The 21,593-nt window shown below is 35.7% G+C and overlaps 1 pseudogene; it reads right to left on the reverse strand.

Moving 5' to 3' along the window:
• Positions 1 to 18,429: 18,429 nt before the first annotated feature.
• Positions 18,430 to 19,531, reverse strand: LOC150055174 (ATP synthase F(1) complex subunit gamma, mitochondrial pseudogene; annotated as a pseudogene).
• Between the last annotated feature and the right edge of the window lie 2,062 nt (positions 19,532 to 21,593).

The raw sequence follows: 21,593 nt of genomic DNA on the forward strand, positions 1-21,593 counted from the left end.
TCATTTTTGTTATAGATTTATCCACCGTTGTTATTAGGGTAAGTAAGGCTTCATATAATGAATTTGGCAATATTTCTTGCACTTTATTTTTTTGGATATTTTAAAGAGTATTGTTGTCAGTTATTCTTTAAAGGTCTGGAAGAATTCAGCAGTAAATACAAAACTGGACTTTATTGAAAAAAAAATTGTCTTTGTGCTGGTGCTGAGTCTTGAACTCAGGGCCTGGGTGCAATTTCTGAGCTCATAGCTAGCACTCTACCAGTTGGCCATACTTCAACTTTGAAATTTTTGGTGATTAATTGGAGATAAGAGTCTCATGGATTTTCCTACCCGGGCTGGCTTGAAACTGTGACTCTTAGATCTGAGCTTCTTGACTAGCTAGGATTCCAGATGTGAGCCACCGGTGTCAAACATTGTTGGAAAATTATTTATTGCTGTTTGGATCTTCTTACTCACTACAGATCAGTTTAAGTGGTTTGTATCCTCCAGGTTTAATTTTGGTGTTCCATATGTGCCAAGAAATTTTTTCATTTCTTCATGATGTTCTGACTCACTGGAGTATAAGTTTTCAAAATATCCCTAAATGGGCATCTGAATTTCATTTGTTCCTGTTGGAATATCCTGACATTCATCTTTGATTTTATTAATTTGGGTCTCCATTCTCCTTTTAGTTAAAGTAAAGATCTATTGATTTTATTTTTCTTTTCAAAGAATCAATTATTTTATCGATTGATTCATCATATTGCTTTTTGTCTCCATTTTTATTAAGTTTTGTCTTTGTTGTTTATTTTTCATCCCCTGGTTTTGGGATTGGCTTTTATTTGTTTTCCTAAGAGCTTGAAGTACATTTGTAGTCTGTTTATTTGGAATCTTTCTGATGTTCTGACAAAGGTATTAATGTCTATAGCTTCCTAGTAATGCCTTGTATTTTAATTCTTTTATAAATCAGAAGTTTTAAATCTCTTAACTTCTACAGTGACCCGCTGATCATTCAAAAGTCTGTTTTTTCATCTCCATGCATTTGAATGTTTTAGTAGTCTCCTTTGTTATTTATTTATAACTAATTCCATTATGGTCTCTGAAGACACCAGAAACTATTTCTTTTCTTTTTTTTTTTTTTGCCAGTCCTGGGCTTGAGCTCAGGGCCTGAGCACTGTCCTTGGACTTTCTCAAGGCTAGAGCTCTGCCACTTGAGCCTCAGCACCACTTCTGACTTTTTTCTATGTATGTGGTACCGAGGAATCGAACCCGGGTCTTCATGCATGCTAGGCAAGCACTTTAACCACTAGGCCAAATCCCGGCCCCTCTTTTCTTTTTTTATGCTTTTTTTTCGGTTTGTTTTCTGAGTCCTGCTTTATGTCCTATGATGTGATCTTTTTTTGAAGAAGTTTCATGGGTTGTCAAGATGAATATGCCATCTTCTATTTTAGGTTGAAATACTCTAGACATTTGTTGAATCTATTTCATTCATGGTATTGTCTAATTCTATATCTTCCGTTGATTACTTTTGATTTGGATGTTCTGTTGTTGTTGAAAGTAGGGCATCAAAGTCATGGACTATTACATCAGACAGTATTCCTTTATGTTTGCTTGTTTGGGGGCTTTGGCATTGGATGCACAAATATTTTAAATAGTACTATCGTTATTAATTAATCTCTTTGCAAATATATAATGACCAATTTCTTCTGACAATTTTGTGACTGAAATTGCCTTTGTCCTATATGAATTTAGTTACTCCTGCTTGTTTTCCATTTTCATTTACTTGGCAATTTAAAAAACTCCTTTCATTTTTAGACTGTACTTGAGAGGTATATTATATAAAATTTTTGGGAGGATCCTGATCAATTTAATCCAACAATGTTTGCTTTTTGGACAGGTAAGCCTGCTTAGAATTAATGTATTAATTGAGAGTTATTTGCTTTTCCTGTTCTTCTATTGTTCCCCCCCACCCCCAGATTAATTCTAGCCTGGCTTATTCTTTTTTCTCATCATATTTCATTGTAGTGTTTTGCTGCTTTTCCAGGTTATGCATGTTTGATATTTTCTCAGTTTTCATGTGTTCCTCCTATGCCTGGCATAGTTTATTTTTGTCTAGATTTTAATGCCCATGCCTGTGATTATTCCTCTTCTGTGTGCAGTAGTCTATTAAAGTATCTGGCACAATAAAGGCTTAGTGAACATAAACTGTCTTTGTTTATTCTTACCCTGGAAGGTAGTCTTTTTTCCATGCAGTCTGAATGATAGTTTTGCTGGATATAATATTCTTGGTTTGCAGTCATTACCCTTCAGAGCTTGAATTGCTCCATGCTTTCCTAGCTTCTAGAGTTTTTCTGAGAGGCTTGATGTGATTCTTTTGTGTTTACCTGTTTTATTCTTGGAACCTTCAGTCTGTCTTTCTTTATTCTCTAATTTGGCATTTTAATTAAGATGTGATGTGGAGCAAGTGGCAGTAAGTTGTGATGTTTGTTACAAGAGTTGAAGATGTAGATACAGTTGACAGGATTTCCCAGGAAGTTGAAAGTGCAGCATGAAAGAAAGAGAAGAGTGATGCTTATTTCAATGTCTTGTACTTGAGAAATTAGAAAGTATCTATTTGGTAAGACAAGGAAGATATCAAGTAGAATAGGTTTGTGTAGAGGAAATATCTGAAATTCTCTTTTAGATGTGCTATTTTTGTGGTATCTGTCGGTAGAAATTGGGTATATTGAGAATTTGGTGTTCAAAGAAGAAAGGCAGAGGCTGGAGAAATAAATTTTGATGTCATTAGCATGCAAATGGTGTTTAAAGCCATGGATAGGATGAGATCACTGACAAAATGAATAATGTCATGCATCAGAAATAAAGAGGAACTAGGAAAGGAGAAGTAGGATGAATAGCAAGAATTAGAAGAGAGGATCTAAGAAAATGAAATGGATGAGAAGCCAGGCAAAATATAGGATCAAGTAAATGTTGCTGAAAAAAATAAGGATGAAACGCACAGTTTTGATATTTTTTTCAACTTATCATGGAAGTCACCTGTGATGCTGACAGGCGGGTGGAAAGACCAAAAAATGAGCTGGCATCTCTTATTGAATTCAACCTCACACTTAGACGTTTTACCGCACCAGCCAGGCCTTCAGCTTCAGGTTTGCATTGGTTATCTTTGAGATAGGATTATCTTTGTGCACATGTGTGGTTGTGGATGATACGCACAGTGCTGTACCCAGCCACTGAGCTTTCTCCTTAGAGCCGGGATGATATATCCCCATGCCTACCCACTGCTTGAGATGGAGTCTTTAGAATTTTTGCCAAGGTGGCCTTGAATTATGATCCTCAGATTTACAAAATGAAACAACAAAATAGAGGGAATTTGGAAGGGTGAGATTATAAGTATGGACAATGAAATTCAAGCATGGAAAGGAAGGGCAAAGACAATGAGAAAAGAGGAGAAGGAAGAGGTCAGTAGAATCAGTAGATGGGGGATACTAGTCTGATTGGAGGATCATGGATACTCTTTGTATTTTAGATTACTGTATGTACTCAAGCACACGCATGCTCACTTTGTGTAGTTGCAGCAATATGAAGAGAAGATTCCATGTAAATGTACAGATATTGTGAGAATTTACCTTTATGAAAAGGTGATGGGGTGTAGACAATATTAATAAGTGCAGAGATGTGTATCTAAAAATTATTATTATATAGAAAGACCTAGAAGAAATGTAGATTTGTAGACAAGAAAATGCAGACTTTCTCAATCTAAAAAAGCCTTATAGATATGCTATCAGAGAAATTCTGAACCATAATAAAACTTTCCTGTAGCTATTTGTATATCAAGGAGATTCACATAGCATGCCAACTCATATTCATTAAGGAGACTTCTATCACATAGTAACAATTCATATTCACAGAAATATTTCCCAAGCATTGGTCTTATCCTTCTAAGTACCTTGATATTCTGGGTCACTTGTTTTGTTTGTTTGTTTTAGAAATATGTAATGTTCTCCCTCCACTTTCCCTTCCTTAGCCTTTCCTGCCCAGCTGGAAGTAACTGTCCAGTTCCTCCCTATAATCTAAAGATATGAACTCTTAACCAAATATCCATCATACAGCAGAATATAGTAAATGGTTTAATAGCCACATTATAGTGGAAGAAGACAGAATTTAGTATGCAGAGTATAAATATACATATGAATGAAGCAAGTTTTATCATCATAGAAGTGATTATGATGAGAACTCATTATTGTTATTAATATATAATCATTTAGAATAAGCCAATGTCTTCTATAATCAATAAAATGATAAGGCATCTTATATAGAAGATTATGATATTATAAAAAAACTAATTATCTTAGACTTTTTTAAGAATATAAATTGATTTTATATGCATAATTGTTGAGAGAAATATGGAAAGGAAAATAAAACTTTTAAAATATATATTGTGCACTGCAAAATACTTGAGAACATATATTGTCATTCAGATAAAGGCATTAGGTAAACCACCTGGTCTAGATTGGAGTAACACAGTACTATAAATGCTTTCCCTCAGACCTTATTGCAAACCCATGTTCTACATTCTAAGCTCTTGAAAAATGTTGATTTTGTGCTTTAGGAAATGAATCGATGCAGTTAAAATGGCTAAAGTAGTTGTTAACAAATAAAACCGACACACACAAAAAAATCAATTCAGCAAAGAAAACACAAATGGTTTCCCATGGAAAGCAAAAAATGTTGGAACAATATTTAAATTAGTATATTAAAGAGTGCAGGGAAAGGAAAATGGGCAAAGGGTGGAGAGATTGTAATTTTTATGCCCAAAGGTCAGAAACCAAATTTCATCAATCCAATCTATTGGTGAATTAACCATGTATTTGTAGAAAATATTGAAGCAATCATTGGAGAAAGAAGAATGAACCATTTTGAATGAGGAAGGACTTTTGGGCCATTACAGAGATATATACTAAATTAAACTCACAAGAAAAGAAGTATAAACCTCATCTTTTGGTGACTACAAATATTTTGAAGTCTTGGATAACTAGAGTTCAATGACTATGAAAACCACTGGCAGAGGTTTACTGAATTTTATGTGCAGGCTCAATAAAAATATAAATGACTGGGTCTAAAATGAAGAATTAGAGATTATATTTTCATTTAGTCAGATACACAAGTCCTTAATGACATTGGATAAGGGCATTTCTATAAATCACTAACTTGTATCTTAAAAATAAAGTTCTGTTTAAGATGATACTCTTTTTGGTCAAGCGAGTGGAAACAGTTTCAGAAACAAGGAGTTTTAAGAACATTGACACTGGGAAAAGTACAAATACAGAGCCTAAAACTGACATCTCTTAAATTTGTTACTCTTAACTAGTTGTAGTGATACATTTTGCAAACAAACTCTAAAGCTTGACTAAAATGAAGCATCTACTTTGCCTATTTCATATTTTGTCAATCTACTTCCTTAGCACCACCAATAAATTTTTAAAAATGCATCATCTATTCAGATAGTATTTGACACTAACTTCTTTTATTTTACTAATTTACATTACTGTTATTATAAAGATGATATAGATTGGGATTACAATTACATGAGTGAGGTAATGAGTACAAAATGATATAAATACTAGACAAAGTGAAGCAGGGCTGTGGCTCAAGGGGTAGGGTGGTAGCCTTGAGCTGAAGAGCTCAAGGACAGTGCTCAGGGTCAGAGTTCAAGGCCCCCCACTGAAAAAAGAAAACTCTTCAATCTGTATATTATTCAATCAGTACATTATTTTCTATAAATATGAAGAAGTACTTAGGCATTGTGCCTTTGTGTTTCTCTCCTAAGATTATCCTCTTTTTGTCTTAATGCGTGTGCCCATCTAGAATTCTGTATAATTTATCATATCTCACTGTGTTTTAGATCCAATTTCTACATCTTAGAGAATATGCAGTTTGTTTCTGTGAGCTTGATTTACCTCACTTAACATGATTTTTTCTAGTTCCATCCATTTCCCTGTAAATGATATTATTTTATTCTTTCTAATGGCTATGTAAAATTTCATTGTACATAGGTACCACAATTTTTTTTGCCAGTCGTGGGCCTTGAACTCAGGGCCTGAGCACTATCCTTGGACTTCTCTCAAGGCTAGAGCTTTACCACTTGAGCCACAGCACCACTTCCAGCTTTTTTCTAGGTATGTGGTACCGAGGAATTGAACCTGGGTCTTTGTGCATGCTAGGCAAGCACTCTACCACTAGGCCAAACGCCCGGCCCGGTACCACATTTTTTAAATCCACTCATCTGTTGTGGTGCGTGCGTCTGGGCTGTTTCCATATCTAAACTATTGTTAATAGTGCAGCAACAAACATGAATGTGCAGATAACATTAAATCTTGACTCAGAGATATTTAATGCGGAAATTTAGAAGGTAGACTTTTGAAATATGCAGAACTATATATCTATTTTAATTCAATTGGAAAATATATTTCCTTCTTTACAAATTATATATGAGTGACAAACTTCATACATAAATGAAATATTTAGTCTTTTTGTTAGGCTACAAGAATATATGCCTTTAATTCATTTTGTTTCTAAAGAAATTGTACACCAATTCCTTTTGGCCAATCTGGTAATGAATAGAGGATGTGAAACTTTCTTGGCCTTTCCCCTTATGCTGAGAAGACTTTGTTCTGTCTTGTTTGTGTTTTCCTTTCCTACTTCAAGTAATCATTGCAAAATGAGAAAAAATATTATGTGCCTAATAAATGATCACTAATTTAACAATTTGGAAATTCTTGACAAATTTTAAAAGTCATTTTTCTAAGTGTCAGAACTATGTGTAACATTGTACAAGATGTGAAAATGCAGATTCATTTGTTATGTTCTCTGTTTACCTCAATTTGTTTCTAATTCATTAAACAACCAGTCCCTTTTGTTCTCATGCTTCATTCTTGTATCTCCTTTGTATTCCATATAATAAAACTTTCATATCACTGGAAATTTTTTTCAGCTTTAGAGAAAAATTATTTTTTTTCCTGAGACTTAAAAATACAATGAACGAAAGGAAGAACCTGCTATAAGGAAGAAGGGGGAAAGTGAAAATTAACACTGAGCAAATGGGAATGTGCGGTGACCCTTCATTAGCAAGTGCTTTATGTAATGGGCCAAAAATAAGTGACACCCTGGTCACCTTCAATCAGCAAATGTAAAATGTGTGAGATAATGAAATCACAGATCAACCACAGGGAAAGGACATGCAAACAAACCACTTGGGTACAGTCATTAGGGGCAGTGTATGTAGATTGCTTTTTAAAAATGTGATAAATGGACATAGCTAGTAAATTAATTAGGAAGCCTGCAGAGTGGGAGAAGATCTTCACCAACCAAACAATGGACAAAGGCCTCATATCTAAAATATATCAACAACTCAAAAAATTGAATCACTCCAAAACTAATCTCCAAAGTAACAACCATCCCATTAAAAAAATGAGCCAAAGACTTAAAGAGAGTCTTCTCTGAAGAAGAAACAAAAATGGCCTACAGACACATGAAGAAATGCTCAACATCCCTGGTCATAAAAGAAATGCAAATCAAAACCACTCTAAGATTCCACCTCACTCCAGTTAGAATGGCCAGGATCAAGAAAACGAATAATAACAGATGCTGGAGGGGATGTGGCCAGGAGGGATCACTACTACACTGTTGGTGGGAGTGCAAACTCGTTCAACCACTATGGAAAGCAGTGTGGCAGTGCCTCAAAAGGCTAAACATAGAACTCCCCTTTGACCCAGCAATTCCACTACTTGGCATTTACCCAACCATCCAGAAACAAGGACATACTAAATCCACTAGCACAACAATGTTCATTTCAGCACTATTCACCATAGCAAAGATATGGAACCAACCTAGATGTCCCTCAGTTGATGAGTGGATCAACAAGTTGTGGTATTTGTACACAATGGAATTCTATGCTGCTGTCAGAAAGAATGACATCACCCCATTTGTTAGGAAATGGAAAGACTTAGAAAAAATCATATTAAGTGAAGTAAGCCAGACTCAAAGGAACATAGGCTCAATGGTTTCCCTCATTTGTCATAATCAGTGGAATCCTTGGGATCTCCTAGCAGAGATCTGCAATAGAGCAAAATCTTGATACATAAGGCCATATAGTATGAAACTAATTGAAAGGACCTCCAGGATATTAAAACAAAAGCCATATAATGAATGATTGTTGTCCTTAATGTACTATGTTGTCTCTCATCTCCTTTGCTGTCCCTTGGTTATCTCATATTGTTACAGTATCTCACTTTGTTATCTGATATATTGAACTTATTTGTATTTGGTTATTTGAAATTTGATAGGGAAGGGGGGAAAACCAAGATGGGTGGGGGGGGTGAGGAGGAGGGTAATGGGTACCAAGACATGTGAAAGGGTATCAATATATGTGAATTAATGCACCTTCTATCTGGCAAATATCCTTTTACTAATTACAATAAAAAATTAAAAAAAATAAAAAATAAAAATGTGATAAATGGCTGCCATGAGTGAGAACCAGAAAGAACAGGGCAGCACAGTTCAGCTGTGTAAAGCCTCTGACCACACAATGTACAGTAAGTGTACCTCATTTCTCATTATTAGTTGATGTGTATTTCTTTCACTCCCAATATTGGAAGCTTCTGATTCCAACCAAAAGACTTGGAATATGAAGGAGGAAAGCTGAGCAACTTTAGGGGCAGAAAGATGTGTTTTGTGAACTGGGTACACAGTGAAGAGAGAGATGAGTTTTGTTTTTTTAAAGAATTTATTAACATTGATTTTTACATCATATTTTAAATGACAAGTTTAACATACAAGTGTTCAAGAAGGGAATCTCTATTTACAATCACTGGGACTTAGTATTTAGAATTTAATCACAATTAGGCTAAGGGTTTGTATGTCATAGGAGAGATGAGTTTTTAAAGCAGGTTATAGGATGCTGAATTCCAGAAGAGGTTCCAAGAGAAACATATTTCTGTAGTCAGGTTGGAAATGGTTCATCTCATACTCCCATCCTGGTAACAATTTGTATATTGAGAGCAAGTTAACATAGTAGAGGATTCCAGTAGCACTTGGGTAAGGAAAATAAAAACCTGTTAACCTAACCTCAATAGTTCCTGTATTCCTTCCTCTTGAAAAAAACTTTTGTAAGTAGCTTGTACTTTTACACACAAAATAGACTATTCAACAACATAAAAACATCTCAAAAAACAAAAACCCGGTGCATTGTTTGAAATTTACACACATACACACACTGGATTATTTATCAGTTGGAACTAGTTTAACATTCCAGTAATTGAAAGTATTGTTTTTGTTAGATATCTATCCTACAAATGAAAGAGTGAACAAATTAGATGCTTGGAAACCAAAATTCTTTTAATTTTTACCTACTTGAACTATAACTTTGAAAAGATTTTCTTTTTAAGCTCAGAATCATTGCTATGCTCCAATTTCCACGCAGTGGTAGAAATTCTGGTTTTGACACCAGAATATCAGGACAGGAGCATGGTAGGAAGTGGGGTTAAGGAAATATAATGTGTGAACTTGTTTGAAGTATTCTGTTCAAATATCTATGAAATTACCACAATGAAATCTCTTTATACAGTTAATATCTCATATGCTAATAGAATATGGAAAATAGAAATTCTGATTTTTCAGGAAAAATACAGACTGAGATAAAACTATGTTAGCAGAAATCATGGTAGCATCTTTTGGCTAAGCTGCTAGAGTAACACCTAACAATAGCCATAAACCTTCATGATAACATAACTAACGTAGACTACCATCTCCATCAAAGCCACTGTCCACTGCTCCCTGGATTGCTCAACCACTTGTTTATCTGTTCTCCATATCTGTGTACCACCATCAGTCACCGAGGCTGTTACTGGGAGAACCTCACATTGGGGATGACAAAGCTGTGTGCTGGGGTCTTAGGGCTTTTTTTCTCCTTTGCATGTCCTTGTTTTCTCCTTCTCTTTTAGCTTTCACAATGCATTTCTTTAGTACTAAGAGTTCACTCATGAATAGCATTGCATAGAGAGAGAGAAAACAAGAAGAAATTACTACCAACAGTGAAAACAGATATTTTTATCATGAGAGAATCAACTGGAAACGTTTGTTCATAGAAACTTATAAAGAAAAACTCTGCAAAATTAGGTCTTGGTCTGCGGGTTAATTTACCTATGAATATTTTATGTATCTGTACTCCTGTTTGGGGATTTTCACGTTATATGGTACCTATCATCTCTGTTTCTTTTGTCATAGGCTGCTCTAAGAGAAAGAGCAAGAGAGAGAGAAGATGGGGAGGGAAACGAATATGGAAGGATATATGGGCCCCATGTTATTTTTATTTTTTTATTTTGATTACAGATTCAAGTAGTTTAAATTCTTTGATTCTAGATACAGTTGTGAACTCTCAAGAAGTATAAGAAAATAATGCTTATTTTCCAGTTTTCTTTATCTTTGATAGTTTCTCTTTTCTTTATAAAAATTCCTTGAATATTTCTTTAATTATGAAGCCAGAATATTTTATTTATTTTTAACTCAGATTTTGCTTTTCTAAACATATATCCCAGTGATTTAGTATTTATTGACTACTTAAGCATTATGCCCTAATTAGGACATAGAATATTGTATTAGTATTATAATAATGAGACTTTTTTTTTTGCCAGTCATAGGGCTTGAATTCTGGGGCTGAGCACTGTCCCTGGGCTTTCTCAAGGATAGAGTCTGCCACTTGAGGGCACCACACCACTTCCTGCCTTTTCTATGTATGTGGTACCAAGAAATTGAACCCGGGTCTTCATGCATGCTAGGTAAACACTCTACCTCTAGCGAAGCACTCTACCACTAGGCCAAACTCCCAGCCCAAATAATGAGACATTCTGGATCACGTATACAATGCTTACAGTTTAGATGTTGCAAGCACAGGCTTATTTTTCCCCAGGTTTTCCATTTTATTCTAAATAAAGTTTTCTATTTCACTTGTATAATTGCTTTATTAACAATACCAAGTAGCCAACTATTTCTGTTTTAATAGGAAATAAACTGAAAAAAATCAAATTGCATTCTGTTAAATAGAGAAACAAACAAAATGTATGTAATGACTAGTTTAGGTAGCTAGGGTTCCACTAAATAAGCTGCCAACTGTAGCTTGAGAGATGTCACCTTGTCTACTGATCAGAAAGTGCTTGCATAACTTTGGAGAAATAGTCATTTATTCTACACACGTAAGAAAAAGAAGGCCAGTATAGCTTCAAATAAAGTAAAATGTAAACTCACCTGAGGATGAATGAATGCCATTATGGATTTGAGTATTGGTCCTTAATGTTCAATTTCTCAGTACTATAAATGGGGTGGGATGGATAAATGCTTCCCAAACAAACACAAGGTAACTAAAGGCAGAATAAAGACTCATCTATCCCTTCCCTTCCCTTCCCTTCCCTTTTCCTTTTCCTTTCCTTTTTCCCTTCCATTTCCTTTTTCCTTTCCTTTTTGTGTGCTGGTTCTAGAATTTGAACTCAAGATGCTCACTCTTACTTAGCTTTTTGCTCAAGGTGGTACACTACCAGTTGAACCACACCTCCACTTCTGTTCTTTTGTGCGTGTGTGTGTGTGTGTGTGTGTGTGCTCATGAATTTTCTTTCTTGGGCTGGCTTTGAACTGCACTTCTCAGATCTCAGCCTCCCAAGGAAGTGTGACCCACTTGTATCCAACCTCTAATGTATTTTATAATCATCCACAGTGACCTTAAAATCTTAATATGGCTTCCAAAATGCCTAACCTTTCAGAAACTAATAGTCTGACTCATTAATTTTAATTGAACCAGTATGAAACAATTTATAAGCCATACACACAAACTAAGGTAGTAAATTGATTCTAAATACCTATTGACCAGTTGAAGATTTAGAATACCACTTTCTTATTTCAAAGCAAAACATCAAGGAAGATTTAAATTAGTAAATATTTTAATAATACAACTGAATATTAATTTCTTTTTATAATTTACTTAATGTTCAAATTCTTGAAGTGAATTTTCGTGCCAATGATAAAAATATAAAACTAAAGCTGGGTGCTGGTGGCTCATTCCTGTAATCCTAGCTACTTAGGAGTCTGAGGTCAAGGATCCCGGTTTAAAGCCAGCCTGGATACAAAAGTCTGTGAGACTGTTATCTCCAATTAACCACCAGAAAACTGGAAGTGGTGCAGTGGTCAAGTGGTAGAGCACTAGCCTTGAGCTGAACAGCTCGACAGTGGCCAGGCCCAGAGTTCAAGCCCCAGGACTGACAACAAACAAACAAACATAAAAAAAATAAAAAGAAAAAAACTAATCAGGTGCTGATGGCTCACACATGTAATCCTAACTACTCTGGAGGCTGAGACCTAGGATGGCAGTTCAAAACCAGCCCAGACTCTTATCTCCAATTAATTAGCAAGAGGCTGGAAGTGAAGCTGTGGCTCAAATGGTAAGGCACTAGCTTTGATCAAAAAGCTAAAAGGCAGTGCCCAGGCCATGGATGTCACATGATTGGCACACACACACACACACACACACACACACACACACACACACACACAGATAAATCTAATTACCTGCTGTTTTTAGGTCTAGATTGCTTTTGTGTTTGTTTTTTTTCCTTGCTGACACTGATGTTTCTGTTCAGGTCCTCAAGCTTGCCAAGTAGTAGCTCTACTACTTGAAGAATAACTCTATTTTTTGCCATACTTAAAACTCAAGTCAAATATAAAGCAAATTCGCATTAAATATATGAGTCCTATTTATTATTTCCTACTATATATTGGCGCTTAAACCGTTAAATTATTTGGCAACTTTTCCCAGAGCTTCCTTCTTCCCTACTACCACCTATTATACTAGAATATATTCCATCCTTGTTCACTTTTCATTTATATCTTGCTTTAATGAAATCTCAAAAAAGATAGTAGTTTTCTAATGCAATCCAATGTAATTATTACTACTTTCACATTTGTTCTGGCTTCAACTTTTTTTCATCTTTCTAATTTGGTACTTTGAAATGAAATTTTAATTATGCATAAAATTAATAAAGGGCAATTTATATTACCATTGTATGTCGACTAGTTATCTAGTAATGAATAGAAGGCTGGCTCCTTGGTGGATTTTTTTTTTAGCCAAGAAAAATAATTAAAGGGCCCTATCATCATTATCAAGGAGGAGTTATTGAATTATTGACTCTTACACAAAAGCCTTTCATTCAGCTATTTGAAAATGAAAAGTGATAAGAATTTTGCATAAACAACGGTTTTCTGAATTTTATGCCCAACTCCTGCAAGTAAACAACTTGGTCTAAGTGTAAGGTTTTAAATGTGGTGGGCAAATACTGGGAAAGAAAAATCAAGCAATGCCCAGACTCTGCAAACTGAGGGAGCTACATTTGAAGGCTGAAATGTTAGCAACTCACTATATGGAAGGGAGACATTGTTGAGCTGAATTAGGTAAAAAAGGAAAAATGTGTCCATTTCTCAAAAAAATGTGGTCCCAGGACTTTGTGGATATTAACATTACCTTATCTGTAGTAGAGCAAAGGTTTCTGTTTTACTCAAATCTAAAGGACAATTTTTAATTTCCTATTATCATTTTTCCATGTATACAATATTTAAAAGATTCTATTTCCGGGGGGAGGGAAAAGGGTACCAAGACATGTGAAAGGGTATCAATGTATGTGAATTAATGCACCTTCTATCTGGCAAATATCATGTAACCCTTTTACTAATTACAATAAAAAAAATTAAAAAAAAAGATTCTATTTCCATTTTAAAGCATTTTACCATAGGTACTAGTATTTATATCACCCACTCTGTTTGAACCTCTCTAAAGAAAAGGGTAATCTGAGAAACTCAATATTAAATCAGACTTTTACCAGTTGTTTTAAATTTTAGGATCCATTCCCAGAAGCCATTCCTCTGTTCAGTAGTACACTAAATATACTGGGTACTTACATGGCACATGTTATGTATTTAGGGTGATTTATTTCATTTAACTTAAATAAGAAAAACCCAGTTCACTAGGAACTTGTATTCAAGAGTTAACAGCATACAGAAAATCTTAGACCATCTGTGACAGCCTACAAACCTGAAAGCAAACTTGGCATTTATCTTTTACTTTGAGAAGAGTGATACAAAGTTTGGAAGGTCCTCCCCTCCATCCGTAGTTTCTGAAATATGTCAAAGAAAGGACAACTCAATGAAAACTACCTACAATATTTATGGAGGGGACAAAATAGAAACATTTGATTTCAAAGAAAAAGCAACATAAAGGAAGGCTCTGAGCCTTTGCTCCCTGCAAAATTTCATCCCAGAGCGGTTGCTTCTGTTGGGTACCCTTCCCTCTGTGTGTAGCTTGCATGCTCCTTCCAGGCCTGTGTTGAGAGGAACGTAAGCAATGACCCTAAACAGTGAGGGAATGGGTAGGTTTCTCTAGGTGCTGCTGGAGTGGAACTAAGACCATCATAAACAATCCTCTTCTAGCCCTGTGCTCAGCCTCCTCCACTCAGAGCACCCCTTCTTCCAAAGAAGCTCTGCCTCTACACTCAGCTCAAAGACTAAACTTTCAGGTCACATTGAAAATTGCCTAATTTTACTTGAATGGACATGTTGACAGGGCTGGGAAAGGAAGATTATATCATTCTAACACATGGTTCCAGAAGGTTCTGAGTCTCTCTCTTCATTTCCAGTGGGAGATGGGAGGAGACTAATGTTTCTGTCAGAATAAATGGGTGACAGCTTCACTTCATCTTTCATTCTGTTTTGCTTCAGTTATATGGACTACACAAAATGCTAGTCAATCTTGCTTTATCCTGCTAATGAGTATATAAAGGATATTTTGGCTTCCAAGTTAATTTTGGGCTCTTTATTTTCTACAGATGGAAACAACCCAGATGCCCTACTGCAGATGAATGGATACAAAAAAATATGTGTATATATATGTGTGTGTATACACACAGAACCCACACACACGCACACACACAGGAATTCTACATAGCCAACAGACAAGATAAAATAATGGCATTTGCAAGGAAATTGATGAATCTAGAGTGAATCATGTTAAGTGAGACAAGTCAAGACCAAAGGAACAAAAGGCGCATGGTATCCTTAATATCTGGCTATTAGATCCAAACAGTACAAGAGTGAGGACTCAATTTTTGCATACCCAATGCTATGGACATGGTATTGGAAATATAAACACAAGTATATAGACATAAAAATTTATCACTCTATAGGCATAATATTTTCTCACGTAGATTAATATGTACCTGTGACATACAAAACCTCAGCCAAATTTTAACTACGTTCTAAAATCTAAGTGCCATTGATTGTATATCTGTTTGTTAAACATGTCATTTGAAATATGATGCAAAAATCAATGTTAATAAATTCTTTTAAAAAAAGCACTCTATAATCTTGATGAACAAATGAAGAGTTTGTGCCTCAGAATGTTAAGTTCTACATTTTATACACAACTTTTTATTTTAACAAGGTACAAAAGTAAGAGCGATATGTATTAATTTATAACTAGCAACATAGGGATTGTTTCTTTATTAGCATTTGGTGGTCTGATTTTAGTTGTTTTATCTTAAATTTTTTGGCTTATAGACTCGGTTACAGTATTGAGTAATGTGAAGGTGAGGAATGAGAGGAAGGTTTTCCGTATCATCATCCTCATCATATAAACAGCCCAGTTTCTAAATATGGAATCAGGATTGGTGTCTACAGAACTCTAGATGTGATGGGAAAGTGATTGTTTACCTCCTCCTCCTCCTCCTCCACCTTCTCCTCCTCCTCCTTCTCCTTCTCCTTATTCTTTCTTTAGGTCACCAGAGTATTTTTCTTTCTTTAAATTGTACTTTATTGTCTGGGTGATGTATAGAGGGGTTACAGTTACATCCATAAGGTAGTGGGTACATTACTTCTTGAACACTGATATCCCTTCTCATGTTTTTCTCCCTCTTTCCTTTCCCCATCCCCTCCCAATCATCTTGTTTCCACAGGCTTTCTTCTAAATTTCCCTTGAAGTTATTAAAAAGACCTCAGACCAAAGATGAAAGCAAGTGCACATCCAAATATCAAGAGCCCGATAATGAAGAGATAACCCAACTTGGTCTTTTCTCATGTAAGAATGAATCATAAACAAATATTTAGCGTGAATTTTATATGAAGCATAGTACTTCCTCTTATGTTCTACGTAGACTTGCTGATGAAGGAAACTTGCAATCAGAATAGCACAGCTACTACATTTGACAGCCAAAGCAAAAGATTTTTTTTTAATAAGCCCTCTCTTTGGATCATCTCTTTGCGATAATGATTATGGAAAAAGACAATTATTCACAATAAAGACTCTTAAAAATATTTATCCATCAATGTAAAATCAATAAAATATTAACACCAAAACAGAAAAGAGGTAGCATCTTATTATTTAATTATATTATTAGCACTTTTGGTAGAAAAATGGTGACGTACAAAAATCTCTCACAAAAAAGTGTAATCTTCATGATTTAGTATGTGTAAGTAGAATGAGTGAAATGAAGAAACAGACATTTCTTCCTCTTTTTCTGCAGCATCATTTGTTATTTTTGAATCTAGCACAAATGTAATAACATATAGCTCATCAGAACAATCCTGAAGTAATTTAAAATAAATTTGACCGCTGTCAATTTGCTATCAAATTAAAGACAAGTAGCAGTGTTAGAGGAAATATAGGATAATTAGAAATAATCTGATTTAACTTTTATGTAGAATGCAGTTTAAATAAGAAATAATACTAATGTGTTTATTGGAACAGATTCACTTAGAATTTCAATTTTGACTACAATAATTGCACATGAACTAACAAAAGAAATTTTGCTGAAGTTACCTTGTTAATCACAATCTTTCCATGGCCCTGTGGGATTTTTTTTTCTTGTATATTCTTCACATTCTCTTAGCTGTCACCAGAGTGAAGGACTCTGTCCAATGGTCTGACTAGCATATAACTAAATTTCTGATGACAACTTGTGCTCTCATTCTCTCTCTCTCTCTCCATTCACACATGTGCGCACACACACACACACACACACACACACACACACACGCACGCAATACCAATAGCACTGTTTACCATTGGAAAACACAAGAAAGTAAATATTATGTAAGAATACACTTGAAAATTGTCACTTTATGTTATACAGTGCTATAATGAGAACAGGAAAAACTTCTGATATATTTCCTCTGAAAACACATGAAGAATATGACTATTAAAAACTGAATGACAAACTGGGCATGGTAGCTTATGCCTGTAATCCTAGCTACTCAGAAGTCTGAGATTTGAGGAGTGAAGTTCAAAGCCAGCCCAGGCACTAAAGAGCTTGAGACTCTTATCTCTAATTAATCACTAGAAAACAATGGGAAATGGTGCTATGGCTCTGGAGGGTAGTCTTGAGCTGAAGAGCTCAAGAGTTGGCCCAGAGTTCAAGCACCAAGATCCACAAAAACAAAAAACAAAACAGAACAAAACAAAGAAAACTGAATGACAGATTAACCAATTATCAACACACACACACACACACACACACACACACACGCACACACACGCACACAGAGTTATTAGACCAGACATATCTGAAGAAATTGTGCAGAATAAATTAGGAAAGACAAAACGATGGAGAACAGAGATGTCTAGAAAAAGGTGAAAAAGGCCTACATTTAATCAATTACTCATAAACAGTGAGAGCAGAGAACAGAGCGAATATTTGTAAAGAAAATAGCTGAGATTTTTTTCCCAAAAGAGATGAAGAACATCAGTCTACACTATTAGTTTTCTGGTGCTGTATGAGCAATTTCAAAAAATTAGCAGCTAAAACAACATAAATTTGTTATCTTACAGTTGCTGTGATGACAACAAAAGGAAATTTCTTTAAAAGAATATACATTTCTTTGAGAGAAAAACAGAGAGATAGATAGGCAGACAGATAGACAGGCAGATATACAGATGTAAGGAAAGGAATTCTGTCAACATTACCACTGAGCTTGGAACAGAGTCCTGAGCCTTGGCTGAGCTGCAACTCTGGTCAATGCAATGCCATGATTGGACCCCTTGGGAGACTCTAAGGAAAAAACTTGCATAAATTGTGCCCTAGATTCCCAACCTTCTTGAAATATTTGCATACATAAGTGAGATATCTTAACAACAGATCCAAATCTTAACATATAATTCACCCATATTTCATATACATGTTATCCATGTAGTATACCTGTGATTTAACTATGATCTATTACATGAGGTCAAGTGTGGCATTTTTCACTTGTGGCATCTTGCCAGTAACTCAGAAATTTTCAGATTTTGGAGTGCTCTGTAAGTTGAATTTTTGGATTTAAGATCTCTACATGTACTAAAAGAGAATTATTTTATTTTATTTTTTTTTCTAATTGTAAGTCATTTATTGTAATATAATTTACAAACATCTTGCTGTCTTTAGTAATTCAAACAATGGAGCAGGTTTCTTCTGCAAAGACAGCAATAAGCTAAAAACGAAATCAGCTTGCAGAATTTTCCTTCTTCACCTCTTGTCTGAGGATGGAACTTGGTTTCCATTAATCCAGAGCAGCAGCCCCAGAGATGATTTCAATCAGCTCCTTGGTGATGACGGCCTGGCGTGTGCGGCTGAATGTCAGAGTCAGTTTATCTATCATTTCAGAAGCGTTCTTGCTGGCGTTATCTATGGCTGTCATCCTGGCACTCTGCTCACTGGTAGTGGACTCCTTTAAGGAGTAGTAGATGATGTTGGCCAGGCTGTACTCTTGGTAATTTTGCAGCACATCTGAATCAATATCATCATAGATGCTCATGCTCTCAGCACTTGCAATGGTATCAAGAGAAAAGATGGGGTTTTCTTCTGTCTTGTAGGAAATAACAGACCTGAATCGACTGAAGATGATAGAGCCTTCTTCAAACTCATATCCAGAGTTTAATAACGCAAGTGCAATGACGGATACATCTCCAAAAGTAGGGGGCTTTCTTCCCACATCTTTGAATGTCACCAGAAACTTGTCAGAATGAGTACTATGGAGATTGCCCCTGAGTTTATCACCAACTCCAACAACCATAACCTCTTTTCCAGCTGCCGTGAGTGTAGCCACCTCACTTTTTATCAGTTTAGCAACTGATGAGTGAATAGCACCACAGAGCCCTCGGTCTGAGGACACACCAATAAGTAGGTGTTTCTTCTTATCTTCAGGTGCCTTAATATCAGCTTTTTCATACAGAGCCAAAGATCCTACTCCATATACTCCAGCTGGCTTCAGCTCCCTCTCTGCACGGGCATATTTTGCTGCTGCTACCATTTTCATAGATTTGGTAATTTTCTGGATGTTTTTTGATCTACTTCAGTCGCCTGGTTATATCTTTTAAAGTCACCATCTTTCAAACTTGGATCCACGGCGACTGCATGGCCACAGCAGACGGCCCGGCGACCCTCGTCCCCGAGAAGATGGTGGTGGCTACCTTGCTGAAGGTCGAGCAGGCGGACCTTAGTTGAGAATTATTTTATGATGATAAAAGTTTAAAAGTGCTGGAAACCAGTTGCTACTCAAAAGGCTGAGATCTGAGGATGAACGGTTAAAGCCAGTCAGTCAGGGCAGGAAAATGTATGAGACTCTTACTTCCGATTAACCCTCTAAAAGCCAAAAGTGGACCTGTGGCTCAAATTGTAGAGTGCTAGCCTTGAGCAAAAAAGCTCAGGGACAGCTACCAGGTCCTGAATTCAAGCCCCTTTACCAAAACACACACACACACAAATAAAAATATAAAACTATTAAAATTAATTCTTTTTAATTTCTGTGCATTTGACAATACTAATAGCAGTTGAAAATTTAAATATGTGACTCCCAGAGAATGAGGGAATCAAACAAACAAAATCATATATTGGTTTAAATGATTTTAATCATGCATTTAATACATGGCATATTTGATGTGTATGAAAATGCACATTTTGGAATTGGGAACGAATTATGCATTCTTTCCAAATAAGTGGAAAACATTTAGGAATAGGTAATTACTTAGGCAATAAAACAAGTGATAAACATTTTAAAGAATTGATATATATCACCCTCATTCTTGGCAGCAATGCAATAAAGATAAAAAAATCTCAGTGGGATAGAAAATTGAGAAGCACATTTCTAATAATTTTATTATTCAAAGAAGTAATCAGAAAAGATACCAAAGTGTTAATATCATTAGGAATGAAGAAAATATAAATTAAAAATAAGGAGGGTTTGCATTTTATAACTATAAGATCAGCAAAATTTAAGGACTTAAATCAAATATTTGCAGATTTGGACTTCATCCTCTTGGTGTTGAATTTTAAAGAGCCAGTGTATAAAACTAAAATATAAATACTCTATGATCCAGAAATTCTCCTAGTAGCTATACAGAATAGAATTATATATATATGTATATATACATACTCATGTTGATGCAAGTCAAAAGATACTCATAAGGAAATCTTTATGTAACAGCTCCAAAATGGAAACAGTGGTAATCCAGTAGATAATCAAATAAAGATATATTTATACAATGATCTATTTCTGGTAGCACACACCTTTAATCCTACTCAGGAGGCTGAGATCTGAGGATCACAATTTGAAGCCAGCCTGAGCAGGAAAGTCCATGAAACTCTAAGCATCAAAACAGCTGAAAGTGGAGCTGTGGCTCAAGTGATAGAGTACTAACCTTGAGTAAAAATGCTCAAGGACAGTATCTGGGTCTTGAGTTCAAGCTACAGGAGTGACGTGCACCCATACACCAGCCCACACCCCTCTACAAAGTGAAATTGGATTGACTACAGCTTATTCACAACACAAAGAAATCTCTGAAGCAAAGAAGCAAGTTACAATCAACCAAAATTAATATTGATAAAATGATAAAGCTACAGCTCCCAGTGGGATATCTGTGACAATGTCAGTATCGTCAAGTCACAGAGAGACTGAGATGAAGTGACAGAGGATTAGCCTTTTCCTGGAATTAGCCACCGTACATTCTTTATACGATTTACCCTAGGCCTCACTCCCATGGCCATCCATGGTGGTTGCAGAATGTCAGCAGTTGATTTTAGTCAAGAGAGAGACATTTAACAAAAGTCTGTAACTGTGTGTCCATTCTTCTAGAATGAGTAACTGATCCAAGAATGAGCCTGTCTACAGACTAGTGGTACCGGAATTCTTCGGTGTTAGTGTGTGGATGCAGGCACAAAGACATGGTAAAAAGGGGTCCCCTTTCCTCTGGCCTGCCCAAAACAGAGGTGAATGTATGGGAGTCAGCAAGCTTGTGAATTAGAGATAATTATACTTCCAAAGGATGCTTGCCTGCAGAATAAAGCACAAGGTCCGCACCCAAGGGAAGGAGAGCTCAGACCTGCAGAGATGGGGAAAACACAATGTGGTTGAGACTATTAAGCATATAGTCCCTGGACATGCAAGGTAAGAAAGTCAATGAATTGTATTTTCTGCTTGAGTTTGAAATCATCTTGTTCCTCTGAGACCTATGGTCCTTGGGGAACCACTGTCATTTGTTCACGCATCTAAGACAGAAG

The sequence above is a fragment of the Megascapheus bottae genome, chromosome 14 (genome assembly GCF_031878675.1).
Source record: "Megascapheus bottae isolate mThoBot1 chromosome 14, mThoBot2.hap1, whole genome shotgun sequence".
In the NCBI taxonomy this organism is placed as follows: domain Eukaryota; kingdom Metazoa; phylum Chordata; class Mammalia; order Rodentia; family Geomyidae; genus Megascapheus; species Megascapheus bottae.